The 13501-nt window shown below is 35.6% G+C and overlaps 1 protein-coding gene across 2 annotated transcripts in view; it reads right to left on the bottom strand.

Annotated features, from left to right (window-relative positions):
- LOC146394980 (uncharacterized) overlaps positions 1–1979 on the bottom strand; it is a 480198-nt gene extending 478219 nt beyond the window's left edge. For both annotated transcript variants that reach the window (XR_014834441.1, XM_085006031.1), the window contains exon 1: positions 1857–1979. The gene's annotated coding sequence lies outside the window, so the exon portion shown is untranslated. The remainder of the gene's footprint in view (positions 1–1856) is intronic.
- Between the last annotated feature and the right edge of the window lie 11522 nt (positions 1980–13501).

The raw sequence follows: 13501 nt of genomic DNA, 5'->3' as shown, positions 1-13501 counted from the left end.
ACACTTAACTTGAACTTGGCAAAGTAAATCATTCCAAATTCAAATGCCCCTCTCCATTTTGCAGAGGCACACAGAGATGGAATAGCAACTAATGTTCATTTCAAGAATAGAACTGGGCACAGCTGTTCAAGCCACACTTTTTGCAAGAAGATAAAGTAAACTGTACACAAAGAGATGGGCGGGATTTAACCATTATGCCCCCAAAATTAACATCTGGCTAAGAGTTTAAAAAAATCTTTTATAGATTATGGAAAATGACACTGTATCAGCTAAAATGTCATAAGCATTTTAAATTATAAAAAGCAGAAAAACAAAACAAATAACACTGTCAAAACAACAACAACAAAAATCTCCACTGAGGACAAATACTGCTCAAATAATGCTGTAGGATTCTTTTCTCCAACGGATCCTTTTCCAGCATCATTAAGTAAACTGACATATGGTGTCATGTGCTTCAGATGGATTAGCAATGACACATGCAAATTCAACAAACTCAGTCTACCTGATGAGCCAGCAGTCCAATGTATGTAAGCATCAACTATCAGTTACCAGAAGTAATATGTATCATTTCACTCTATCAAGAACATATAGAATAGCCTTATTCACTTAAGGATTTTTGTAGGAGACAGAGTAAACGCCAGGTGATTCCAACTATCACCACCGATATTCAGCCTTTTTAATAATACAGAACTTCCTGAATGAAGCATATATTAAATACTTACCTTCAACCACTAACAATCAAATCTCTCTAACTGCACTAGTGTTTGTCCATCTCCATGATTCAGACTAAAATTTGAGATCAGGAAAGAACTTCTAAATAGTCAAACTGGTATTTTTTAAGTTTCCGTCATTTTAGGTGTTTCATTTTTTATTTTATTTTATTTTAATTGAAGTATAGTAGATTTACAGTATTTTTTAAATAAAAGAACCAAACCAGTGTTTCCAAATTAACCATACATTACAAGAGAGTTGTACTCTTAAAAGAAAGTTTCCTAACAGCAGATTAGGAAAAAAAGTACAAATTACATTCTGGCAACTAAGAATAAAGATATAGAAAATCAAATAAGAAACTAATAAATTAAAATATTAGCTCGTTGTGGTACACTAGTGTCCCAGCTATCTACTCAAAATCCCTTGAGAATGTGTTTATATAAAGAAGAGTATATTAGATGTTAAGACTGGAGATTGATTACCAGTATATTCATTTGTTTAACTATATTTTCTTAAGAGCCTACCATATTACAGGCACTGTAGAAAAGGCCAGAATAATATAATGACTAAGCCCAAATAGACCTCTTGCATATCCTTGAGGAATCAATAATTAAGGAATTATAATGGATTTCCACCATATCTAGGAAAATAAAAGTCAGACTCCTCAACCCACGGTTTAGAAAGTAGAATCTCAGGATGGGGAAAGGCTTTTGGTCAGTGACTCCAATTCGATCTCTTAAATTTTATCTCCTTGTGTTTTTCATATTTCTATTACTGCTGGTACTAATCCTCCACCCCCACAGAATGCTTCCAGGATACAGCTGTGGCTCAAGAAGGTTTTTTTTTTTTAAAAAAAAAGCCCCCTCACTTGGTCTCTCGGTATAGCTGAAACATATTGGGGTTTTAAAAAGGGCTTTTTATAAATATTAATGGCGGACTACTTTGAAAAAAACATGAGGAATACACGCAAATATTTACTGCAAAAGACATTCCTATGGCAAAATTTGTAGTTTGGTGGAGCACAAAGCTGTAAATCAGAGATTCCCACCACCCTCTCTCCAGGTTTGATTGTTTTGCTGCCAGCAAAGCCCATTATCAATTCCTGGGAAAGGAAACAGAATCTGCATAATAAAATAAAGTCTAACCTTTTTTTCCCTTTTCCTTTGTGTTTGGTCTAGTTTGACTTGTTTGCAGGGTGCCTGCCGGGAGCAGAAGCCTCGCACCTGGCCTTTCGGACCCGAGCTCCTGGTGCGCGAAAAGGCGGAGTCGGCCGGGGGCGCCTCAGCCCCGGCGAGGACAGAAGCCTGACGCCGGACGCCGCAATTCAAGATGGCGGCAGCGGGCCGTGTGCAGAGGGGCCGCCCGGGCACTGTGATCTGCGCAGCGCCCTAGAACCAGGGCCCATCCACCCGAACTTCGCCCTCCCCTGCTGACAGGAACCGACAGAGCAGCCCCACCCATGGCCCTTTGGGGAGAGAGTGTTCTCCAGACCTGAGCTTGCACCTCTCCATTCTTTTTTTTTTTTTCCCTGTCTTTTTGTCATTTCTAGGGCCTCTCCCATGGCATATGGGGGTTCCCGGGCTAGGCGTCGAATTCGGAGCTGTAGCCACTTGCCTACGCCAGAGCCACAGCAACCCGGGATCCGAGCTGCGTCTGCAACCTACACCACAGCTCACGGCAACACCGGATCCTTAACCCACTGAGCGAGGCCAGGGACCGAACCCGCAACCTCATGGTTCCTAGTCAGATTCGTTAACCCCCGCGCCACGATGGGAACTCTGCACCTCTGCATTCTCTTATCAAAGAATAAAGCTTTCCTTTGCTTCTGAACAGAACTCAGTCTCATTCTATCGGTTTGAAGGACACTGGGCAGTGTGAAATGAAATTCCTAATTTACAGTAAGAAAAGAACAATTTATTTATTTATTTTTTGTCTTTTCTAGGGTCGCTCCCATGGCATATGGATGTTCCCAGGCTAGCGGTCCAATCGGAGCTGTAGCCACCGCCTATGCTGGAGCTACAGCAAGCCAGATCCAAGCCTCATCTGCAACCTACACCACAGCTCACTGCAACGCTGGATCCTTAACCCACTAAGCAAGGGCAGGGATCGAACTCACAACCTCATGGTTCCTAGTGGGATTTATTAACCACTGAGCCACGACGGGAATTCCAAGAAAAGAACAATTTAAACATAAAACTTTTCCCCTGGCCTTTGGTCTCCTCTTTCCCTTCTATCGTGCACTATCCATTGACCAAACCTCCCCACTGGCAAAACTACCTGCTCAACCATAAAGATCAACATTTTCAATAAGACAAATCTTGTAACTCAATAGTTATGAGACAAACAGCCCAAGTTAATTATTATTATTATTATTTTTCTTTTTGGCTGTGCCCACAACATGGGGAAGTTCCTGGGCCAGGGATGGAACCTGTGTTAAAGCAGCAACCCGAGCCGTTGATGTGACAATGCCAAATCCTTAACCCACTGCACCACAACATAATTCTATAAGTAATTATTTTAATAGAATTTTCAACAAAAAAAATATAAGGATGGCTAATAAAGTCATTTTAAAAAATGCTACTCATTAGGGAAAGGTAAATTAAAACTACAGTAAGATTCTTCTTCACCCACTAGAATTGATATAATCAGCAGGACGTGGCTATTGAGGATGTGGCGAAAGAACTCACACTTTTGGAAAATATTTGTTTCATAAAAACTTAAAAATAAACTTACTGAATAACAAGCAATCCTATTCCTAAGAAGCTACCCAATAGAAATGAAAATATATGCTCATACAAAGTCATGCACATGACTGTTCATAGTAGTATTATTCATAGAAACTCCAAGCTGGATATAATTAAAATATCCATCATCTGATGAATGGATAAACAAAATGTGGTACTATCATACAATGGGATACTACTTAGCAATTAAAAAGAAGTAAGCTACTGATACACACTGTGATATAAATGAAACTTAAAAACACTGCCATTTTATCAAATCTGTCCCATTTCTAAGATTATGAATCTATCTTTATTACGGTACAATGCCATTTATTCTGGAAAATTGAAACTAAGGTGTGAAAATAAGTAATGATGGAATTAAGCCAGAAACATGTTCTCAAAGAAATGAAGAGCTCTAAAACATAAAATATTCCTTCTGATGTGATTTATGAAGAGACTTTAGTGATTCCCTTCTAATGTGATTTCTAAGTTTACGCTAAAATAGGTCATCTATAAGTTCTATGATGTACCTGGACTATAAATACAGTGCAATGAGCAGTTATTTTAGTAAAAATTAGAATCCAAGTAGAACATGCATGATTCTCACCATCTCTATGCCATTGTGCTATAAATTCCTGTCTCATTTCAGCTTTCTTTGGTTTCCTTTTTACTTTTTGGCCCATATGTAAGTCTTAGTTTAAGAAATCCATATTAGATATTTTCTTGTCTTAAATGGCATATGCCTTTACTCTGTTTGAAGTTCAAAGTATGGATTTGAATTATGAGCAAATGAATTGTCTTAATTTTCAGTAAGAATTCTGCACCAGGGCAGCTCAGAACAAGAGCATGGCTGTCTGTATTTTGCCTCTGCTTTTTATTGACTAGTTCATTATGTATGAGGACATAATCCCACTTTTGTTAACCAGTCTGTGTTCTCTTGCTTAATATCGCATTTTTAAAAGGCTTTTGGAATTGAAAGCAACCTAAAGCTCTGTTGAGATTTGTGAATGTCATCCTTCTGGTTAGAACTGCATATAGCTCATGCAGCTGTAGCAAAGATGCATCCATAATAGCTGTCAGCCAGGATGGTCATTAAGCTTTGTCTGCAGTCAAGATTCCTGTGCCAGATGGCATATCAGGAACACTAGACAGAACATGTGAAGCTGCCAACATTTGTACTATGCCCTTTTAAGTGAGGGCTGGTAGGAGAATAAAGTAAAGCAATGGGCCTATGAGAATAAAACTCTTAGCAGTAGCTTTCTAGCTCCAGGCTCTTTAGCTTATATACAAAAACATATCAGTCTTATATTTAGAAATGTATATTGCTTGTTAATATTATATAAAACATTACTTAGTTTTCTAAAATATATTTCCTCTTCATGATACTATACTTCAAATGGTGATTTTTTTTCCTGCTTTTTGTTACATGTTTAGGAGGTATTTCAAACATTTCTTACCAATGTTTTCTTTTTAAAAAAGTTTTTTCCAGGAGTTCCTGTTGTGGTTCAACAGAAACGAACCTGACTAGTGTCCGTGAGGATGTGGGTTTGATCACTGGCCTCACTCAGTGGGTTAAAAATCTGGTGTGGCCATGAGCTGTGGTGTAGTTTGCAGATGTGGCTCAGATCTGGTGTCGCTGTGGATATGGCTGTGGCTGGCAGCTGCAGCTCCGATTCAACCCCTAGCCTGGGAACTTCCATATGGCACAGGTGTGGCCTTAAAAAAAATTTTTTTTCTTTCCATTATATCCTTATATTTAGAAATTGTACTAGGCATGGATTTGCAATTTAATTTTCTTTCAAAAGCTAGCTAATGATTTCAGGACAATTTATATATTCAATTTTCATGCTTTTCAAATTTCATATTTATTACACTAGATTGTCCTATATATTAGGGTCTTTTTCTGTGACGTTAATTGTGAGAGTATAATATGTTCTTTTGCAGGCTAGCACCATACTGTTTCAATCATTTTCTTTTTGAAGTACACTTTAAAATTAGGTAGAAAAGAAATCCCTTTTTCTCTTTTTCAAACGAATAATGCTCATTTTTGCCTTATCTCCCTATGACTTCTTCCAAAATACACTTTTGTATTACTTTGTCAGTTTCTTTAAAAAAAAAAAAAACAGCCTGTTTGAATAGTGATAGAAACTATACCAAATGTACCTAATAATTTTGTGATATTGGAAAGAAGCAAATAAACTTGCTCTATGAGAAAAGAATTATTTTTAAACAAGTATCTAGATGGGAGTGCTCCTGGAAATTAACTTCTCTTTTTGAAGATACACATGTATTTAATTTTTAATAGATGCAATAGTGGAAATACCTGTTGCCTAAAATTTACGAAGGTAAAAATATCAAAAAGGGCAGGTTAAGGATCAAGCATTGTCTCTATGGTGGTGCAGATTCAATTCCTTGGCCCAGCACAGTGTGTTAAGGATTAAGCATTGCTGCAGCTGTGGCGTAGGTCACAGCTGTGTTTTGGACTCCATCCCTAGCCAGGGAACTTCATATGCCATGAACATAACAAAATAAATAAATAAATAAATGAAACAAAGAAAAGAAAAAAAAAACATATCATAAAGGAAATCTAACCAGGAGGAATTCACCTGTTCAACTCTATTTCTGTCACACTTTCCCAATAAAAAGACACTATGTTGCAAGATTCTGGCTGCATTGGCCTTATCATACAGCTATAAATCCTTAAGGGGCTGCTATTTGGACTTAAACGTGCTTAGGATTTTCTGTGGGGCATTTGGGAAGGTGGCAAGGACGGTGTTTAGAGTCATGGTGGAATAAGTGGTTTGGGGAACTGTAGTTATTTGGCAGGATGCTTTATAAAAGTAGTTTGGGGAGGAGATAAAACCTGAGGGCCAAGGAAGTGGGCTACGGGTAGAACTCAAGGGTGACTATTTTCTTGTACAGTGCTGAAATACCTAGTGGCAATGCCTTTGAGACTCTAAGGGAATACCAGGCAATTGATAGTTATTGAACAAATTAATAAATTAATTAATGAACTTTTCCTTGCCCTTCAATATCTTTCTAAAGTAACCACAAAACCTTGTCATCTGTTTTACGTGGGTGGTAATCATGCAGGTACTGAAGGTATGTCACAGCAAGGTGAAGGGACAATTGTCATTTCATTCATTAACTCCAGAGTAGTGGAGTCTTATTTATAGTTTCTGGAAGTGACTAATGGTAGGAAAGGGAACCCAAGAGGAAACTAGTAGAGTTTCCAGGCTTTCTATACAGTGTGAAGGTACATTCAATATATTTTTCATCACCCAGGAAGTATTTTTAGACTTGCTGTGTGCCAACTACTCTGAGTACTAGGAGGAGATAGAGCAGAGAGCATTATTCACCAAAATAGCTGTCTTCATGGAGTTAACATACTAAAGTAGGAAAGACTGAAAATAAAATTAATAAGCAATATATATAACATATCTCTTGAAAATTGATATGGAGAAAAAAACAGGCAAAAGGAATAAGAAATTCTAAGAATATAAGAGGAAATAAGGTTAGAGCAGGAACAGGCTGCTGAATCATTAGTGGATAACAATGATTTTTATTCTGAGTGAGTCATGAACCCACTGGAAAGTTTTGAGCAAGGAAGAGTGATGATCTGAATTTTGTTTTAAGTGATCCCTCTCACTGCTTGGTTAAAAATAGACAGTCGGGGGCAGGGTTGGATCAGGAAATTGGTCAGGAGGTAATAATAGGAATCTAAGCTAATGCTGTTGAAGGCTTAGATAAGGCTGGAAGCAGCGGAGTGGTGAGAAGTCATCAGAATTGGAATGTTCTGAAAGTAGAGCTGATAGAATTTGGGGAAGTGTTGTACATGAGGTGTATAAATAAAAGGTTTTAAACTAGAGCAATGGAGTTCAGATTAACTGAAATGGGGAAAACGTGAACAGCAACAGGTTTTTTTGGAGAGGGTAGAAATCAGAAGATTGATTTTGGACAAGTTATACTGCAGATGCCTGGTAAATATCTGAGTAGGGATTTTTTTTTTGGTGCAGATATTTTGGATATATGAGTCTGACTTGTTAGGAAATGTCTTGGATAGAAACATAAATCTGAAAGTTGTAATTATACAGATGGTACTTGAAGCCACAGACAGGATAAAATCATCAAAGGAGTAACTGTGGACAGAGATGAAGGCTGAGAAGTGAACCAATGACACTACATGGTATGTGGTTGGAGGATAGAGTAAATCTAGCAGAACAACATGAGAAGGAATATTAGCTGGGTAGGAGAAAGACCAGGAGACTGAAGTGTCAAGGTAACCAAATGGATGAGTGAATGAATGAACATCCCTTGTATTAAGTGGTGCTAATGAAGGGATAAGATGAAAACTGAAAATTTACCATAACAGTATAAGAAACACCTCATAAGACTGTTGTTAGGAGAGTGACAAGTTGCAGAGAGAATAGGAGGAGGATAATTAGAAATAATGATTATAAATAACTGTTTTGATGGATTAGGAAGATGTGGTATATATACACAACAGAATACTACTCGGCCATAAAAAAGAACAAAATAATGCCATTTGCAGCAACATGGATGGAACTAGGGACTCTCATCCTGAGTGAAGTAAGTCAGAAAGAGAAAGACAAATACCATATGACATCACTTATATCTGGAATCTAATATATGGCACAAAGGAATTCTTCCAAAGAAAAGAAAATCATGGACTTAGAGAATAGACTTGTGGTTGCCAAGGGAGAAGGGGAGTGAGTGAGAGGGACTTGGACCTTGGGGTAAACAGATGCAGAATGTAGCCTTCAGGATGGATTAGCAATGGGATCCTGCTGTGTAGCACTGGGAACCCTGTCTAGTCACTTATAATGGAACACTTAATGTGAGAAAAAAGAATGTATACGTGTATGTGTAACTGGGTCACCATGCTGTACAGTAGGAAAAATATATATATATATATAAATAAATGATAAAAAAGAAAAGCAAATAAATAAATAAAGAGAATTTAAAAAATAAAAATAAAAAAATAACTTTTGAAAAATTTTGCCATGAGCTAGTCCTTGGAAGTAAAAGTAGGCCAAAAAATACTACTGGTTTGCTTTTTTTTTTTTTTTTTTTAAGATAAGAGATATAGTGCATCTGTATGCTGATGGGACAATCTGGTATAGAATTAAAAATAGATATGTGGAGTGGAGGGGTATATTGCTTAAGTGATGTCCTCCGTAGGTTAAAAGAAATGGGATCTAGTACAAAGGTGGGAATTCAGGAAACAATAGAAAATTTAAGCCTATATATTTACACTGGTATTTGAGCCCTGAAAAGGGAAGGAAGAAATTTAAATATCTCAAAGAGACTGGTATTTTATTTTCTACTTTGCATTTTTGGTCATTGGAAACATTTTATTGTATTTCCTTCTTTGTGCTATTTTCATCAGAGTGATGCTCACTACATAAGCTCAATTTGCAACCTATCTAAACATTTTGCTTGTTGAAGAATGGTTTCCATATCACAGCAACAGATGGAAAAGAGAGGGGAAAGCTTCATTTATCAGAAATAGTGAGATTATGTGAAAATTTGAGATACAAACATAGATAATTTCTCTATGCTCATTAAATACTGATATACTATAAAAATATGTCTAGCTTCACCGTTTGGAGATTGCCTTTTTACTTTTTGTTCAAACTCAGTTTGAAAACACACACGACCATGTATGCAAAATGATAGTCTATTTCACTCCAGTCATAATGATTAAACCAGAGGAGAACATTCACTCAAGCTGAATCAAAGCTGTTTCCTTGGAATTTAGGAAATTATACTCATTCCAATATCAGCCAGGCTATTAAGTGATAAGGTAACAGCTCAGGAAAAGTGGCATGGCCATGTGTCATGTTATTTAGACTGGCAAGCAAAAAAAAAAAAAAAAAAAAAAAAATTCTGTCCAAAAGCACAAGGGAAATTACCTATTAGGAACCTATTAAAGATGAATGATTACCTATTAAAGATGAATATTTAATTACCTATTAAAGATGGATGATGTAGATTCCTATGGCTGAGATTCATTCCTATGTCTTCCATTGTCATGTTCAAGTACATTTCTCAAGCCCTATTTAATGTTCTACAAGACATTTTGTATCTCCTCTCTGAGGATTTCTCTATAAAGTCAAAGCCAAATGCCTGAAAAGGAGTCCAGTTCCATTCAATTCACATTGTGAAGCTCTTTCACCTATGAACAGATAGGAAATAAAAGAAACTGCAACTGATTTCATTGGTATTTTCTTATAAATTGACTCACACCCCATAAAAAAGCTTTTTCCTATTTTTATTTTTAAAGCCCAGTATCAAATCTTAGGATGAACCATGGGAGTGAATGAATGAGAAATAAAATAGACTTTCTCTAAGTTATATTATCCCTCCTAATCATCCTCAGTAGTTACTTTATGACAATTTATTTAATAATTAATTCATTAATATTTTATTTCAAAATCAAGTTTTGGGCAATATAGTTTTGGAATGAAGAGAACTTGGGTCAACTTTCAACTCTGCCTCTTAGGCTATGGTATGTTACAGGAGCCTTAGAGATTCAGCATCATCATGTATTAAAGAAGGTCATTTTCTATCTTAGAGAAGTTTTTCTCTGCAATTAATGAGTCAATGCATATAAAACAGCTGACAGGAAAATCAATACAGATTAGCCTCTGATTAAATACTTGGTTCTTTTTCTCACTTCTTAAGTCACAGGCACCACGAATACTTCATCATGCACTGGGACTAAATGCTGCCACACCCACACTATTTAATGGTGGGCAATCAGTTTGAAAAAAGACAAGGTCTTAAGAGCCCATTTATTTAAAGTCTCAGTATAATGTTTGAGAGACAGTTGACACCTTGGAAAAGAATATACTCAACTTCATTTTTTCATTATAGTTAAAAATGTTCCAAAAAGTTCAGTCATTTGCACTTTTCTTTGAATAAGAACAGGTTATTATGTCTATTTTTAAAAAGATATGCTGAAGCTTAGAGATTCTCTTTCCGTGAGCTCAATCCAACTAGTTAATTGTGTGTGTGTTATTCTTACAGTTATTTTAAATATTTTTGTAACATCTTACTATCCAAAAATATCTCAGACTCCTGGTACAGTTATTAAAGGAAAATAATTTGAGATAATGGTCACAAATATATATGAACAAAGAATTGAAAGGCATGGCAAATAAAATTGTTAAGACTTTTGCCTCACTTTTTCAGAAATCAAAAAAGCTATGGTTGCCTCTCTTAAACTGACTTAGTTCAATATTAAAATAGGAGAAAGTAACCAAGTCAGGTTTCTTTTTCATTATGCAATGCTCAATGATGTTTTACAAATCTAAAAGCTTTACCTTTCTATTCATTTGCTATATGAATTAAACATTAACAAGAATAAAATGAGCTTAAAACCTAGGAAAAGGTCAATATATTCTCCTGGGAAAAATGAAGGTTATTCTTTTATCTTATATTTCTGTAGCTCTCTAATTAATTGCTTACGCAATGCTGATGGAATATTGACACAGCCATAAAGGAAGAAGTCAAGAGCAGTCTTAATTAATCTCTTAATATGAACTCTCTCAATCCTAACTTTATTGTTAGGATTTAGGCCCTTTCACAGCACTTCTTATTGAGTGTTCTTTAAGTTTTATATAGTTTTGAACTTACAGTTTCATTACTGGAAAACCTAACCAATGTTTTACTCATTGACGGGAATTTTAACCACAATTACCAATAACTAAGATGACAGCTTTACTTTTTTTTTCCCCCAACTGCTATATAAACATGTTTGTTTTTCTGCATCTTTCAACACTGAGTGTAAGGATAAAAAATACTATGGAAATTTAAGAGGCAAAAAAACCTGTCTTGCTTTTATATACATCTATATTGATTATTGGTGAGCTTAAATATTTTTTGTATGTTCATGATTTTGTATTTTCTTTTTTGCTCATTGGCTGTTTATGATTTTACTTACTGTTTTCTACAGGGTACTCATATTTTTCTTACCAATTTGTAAGAACTCTATTTTAAAAATTAATTTTATTGGCGTACAGTTGACTTAGAAAGTTGTGTTAGTGATAGCTTCACTTTTGCACTCATAAATTGCACTAGATTAACTATTGCATTTCTTTCTTTTTTTGGGGGGGGGGTCGCACCGGCAGCATATGGAGGTTCCCAGGCTAGGGGTTGAATCAGAGCTGTAGCAGCTGGCCTACACCACAGCCACAGCAACACCAGATCTGAGTTGTGTCTGTGACCTACATCATAGCTCATGGCAATGCCCAATTGATCCTTAACCCACTGAGCGAGGCCAGGGATTGAATCTGCGTCCTCATGGATACTAGTCAGATTATTTCTGCTGAGCCATGATGGGAACTCCAACTATTTCATTTTAAAGCCCAGGTTTGAAAGGTGAATATAAAATTATTCACCTTAGGAATAATGGCTGAAAATGAGCTACCAAAACAGTAAAATAATTTTTTTTTTTCCCCTGAGAGAACATGTCTAGAAAAATCCGTTGAGAAAAACTTATGTTTGAAAACTTAATGAAAAGTTTACAGTACTATTAGGCTAATGAGAAGTCCTAATATTTGAACTTTAAAGCCGGTAGTATAAAAGAATGACTCATAGCTTTGAAAATGTCTTGTGCTTCCATTCCACTCAGAATTGGCACCAAAATAGTTGCTAAAATTGTTAACATTTCAGGCTATCATGTCTTCAAAAAATCTTTGTAAAACTGATTTATGGGAGACAGATATCTTCTCTATAAGAGTTACTTAGCAATTTTTGTGCTATTAAGTATGATAATGAGTATGGGTAGTGATGGCTAGGTCATTACAATTTGGCTTATTACCAAATATTAGAGGCTAGTACTTTTTGATACTTTCCTAATTCATTGTAACATTCAGAATGTAAATAATGCATTAATTAAATGAACTATTGGCAAAACAGATAATTTAATGGGAAGTTTACAATAGATGGTATCTCCAAGTTTCCCATATAGGTCATGCCTTACACATAGGTCATTGATAACAAAATAAACTTACTGGTAAGAAGAAGATACGTTTAATGACATCAACCGAGGGGCTTTTTGAGAAGATAAATCACATTGGAGAAACATCTTAAAATGCACTAAAGAGAGACATTTTGGTTCTTAGTTCAGAAACTATAGAATTCAATCCATAGGATGACAGAAAACCATGATTAAAAGGAAGAAATATAGAATGAAATAATACCTAGGGTTTCCAAAAGTTCAGAGATTATTTCTAATAGACTATAGTCCCTGTTTTTCTAAAAATAGTATATTCAATGATGACAAAAGAAGAAAATATGGCCCCAAATCCATTTTTTTAATTTACTGAGTTGTGGATATTGAGTAATTAGTATCAAGAAACCTGCTCAATGCCTTGAATGTGAAGTTAACCAACAGTAAAATAATTAGATTGGATTTAAAGCTTTCAAACCAGAGATAAATACATTTCTGAAGAACATTATATAAACTGAAGTTAAAAAACAAATGGATAAGTCAAAACAGGAGACACATCTTAAACATACTAAATTGTTTTTTTATTCAGTTAAATCAAATATGTCATACCTTTCTTTTCTTTTTTTATATATAATGATTTCTATTTTTTTCCATTATAGCTGGTTTACAGTGTTCTGTCAATTATCTACTGTACGCCATGGTGACCCAATTACCCATACATGTATACATTCTTTTTTCTCACATTATCATGCTCCATCATAAGTGACTAGACATAGTTCCCAGTGCTACAAAGCAGGGTCTCATCACTTATCCATTCCAAAGGCAATAGTCCACATCTATCAACCCCAAGCTCCCAATCCATTCCACCCACCCTTGGCAACCACAAGTCTGTTCTCCAAGTCCATGATTTTCTTTTCTGTGGAAAGGTTCACTTGTGCCGTATATTAGATTCTAGATATAAGTAATATCATGTCATACCTATCTAGTTTACTAAATATTACACTTTTGAATCAACTGGTTGCTATAGATAAAAATGATTTACAATAAAAGAATGACTGAAGTAATAAATGTAAATAAACCAATATTA

Source organism: Sus scrofa, chromosome 18 (genome assembly GCF_054392235.1).
Source record: "Sus scrofa isolate SSC_HxYL_T2T_F1_AM1 chromosome 18, Sscrofa_HxYL_maternal_Yorkshire_Landrace_v2.0, whole genome shotgun sequence".
Lineage (NCBI taxonomy): Eukaryota > Metazoa > Chordata > Mammalia > Artiodactyla > Suidae > Sus > Sus scrofa.
The sequence above is the reverse complement of the archived record's forward strand: the minus strand, read 5'-3'. Positions and strand labels throughout refer to the sequence as shown.